Source organism: Arachis duranensis, chromosome 4, assembly GCF_000817695.3.
Source record: "Arachis duranensis cultivar V14167 chromosome 4, aradu.V14167.gnm2.J7QH, whole genome shotgun sequence".
NCBI classification, from domain to species: domain Eukaryota; kingdom Viridiplantae; phylum Streptophyta; class Magnoliopsida; order Fabales; family Fabaceae; genus Arachis; species Arachis duranensis.
In genome coordinates this window covers 105,454,182-105,455,264 of record NC_029775.3, presented here as the reverse complement: position 1 = coordinate 105,455,264, position 1,083 = coordinate 105,454,182, and the positions used below count along the sequence as shown (strand labels likewise).

The window sequence follows — 1,083 nt, the reverse complement described above, 5'->3', positions numbered from 1 at the left end:
TAACGAACAATGATAACCAACGCGAGATTATATATATATACAAGGAGTGTCAAAAACATGAATATCAAGACTCAAGATCCGGCTGCGAAGATAACCGGTTCGAGCATAGCAATATATACATATGATAGAAATAAGAAAAACCCCAAAGGAAACCCAAAGGGACACAAATACATAAAACCCCAAAATCTCCTATGAGAGGAATCATCACAGTTTGTATTATTTAATGGAGATAAAAGTATCTAAGCAAAACATATAAATCAAAACATAGCCCCGAGAACAAAGGATCTTCGCAAATCTAGAAGTCTCTAGCATGTCTCAGCGGGAAAACTCACGCCCTGCATCTGAAAACCACAAAATCCGCATGGGTGAGAACCAAAGGTCCCCAGCATGGTAACAGCTTCCACATATATAATACATAATAATAGAGGAAATCCGAAGGCAATCCTAGAACTTCCTCCAGATAATATCAAAGCTTATAAACAAGCTAAACTATATAAGGGCATCTGACTAAAGATCCTTCAGTCTATCTAATACTTTCCTTTCCAATTCCTTCAAACCTCCCAACCACCAGTAGGAGTATAATGTAGCAAACACAGTTATATCAAACAAGGAATATACAAATAGGAACAATTAAGGCATTTAGACAATTAGCAAGTAATATGCAGTCAAATAGGCAATCTCAAACAATTCATATAGTATGCATATGATGAATGCCTGTCCCTAGTGACTGATGATATCATCTGTCGGTTATAGAGCCAACCCGGCAAGTCCTGACAGTTAACCATTGGACTGTCCCTCTGTCGTGTCTCCCCAACTTGAGTCATGCTCATTATAACTTGATCATAATCATGATCCATATCCATCACCCTCACTGGTGAATATTTATCCATCACCATCACTGGTGAATATTTTTAGGGGTGAGCTCGTCCGGGAATTTCACAGTGCCCGGCCACCCTGACGACATAGGGTCAAAAGAGCTTCAAGTCTCGACCTGGAGCACGTGGTGGCTAGCCACTGCTTTCTCCCAGGGAAACTCTCATCTCCGATAATGGAAGTGCAACATTCACAATTCATTCAACAACA

At 40.1% G+C, this 1,083-nt stretch overlaps 1 long non-coding RNA gene across 1 annotated transcript in view; it reads right to left on the bottom strand.

Moving 5' to 3' along the window:
• Nucleotides 1–215: 215 nt before the first annotated feature.
• The window catches only part of LOC127746529 (uncharacterized), a 3,966-nt gene continuing 3,098 nt past the window's right edge, over nucleotides 216–1,083 (bottom strand). Inside the window, exon 4 of the long non-coding RNA XR_008008210.1 lies at nucleotides 216–341. This is a non-coding gene — a long non-coding RNA (uncharacterized LOC127746529). The remainder of the gene's footprint in view (nucleotides 342–1,083) is intronic.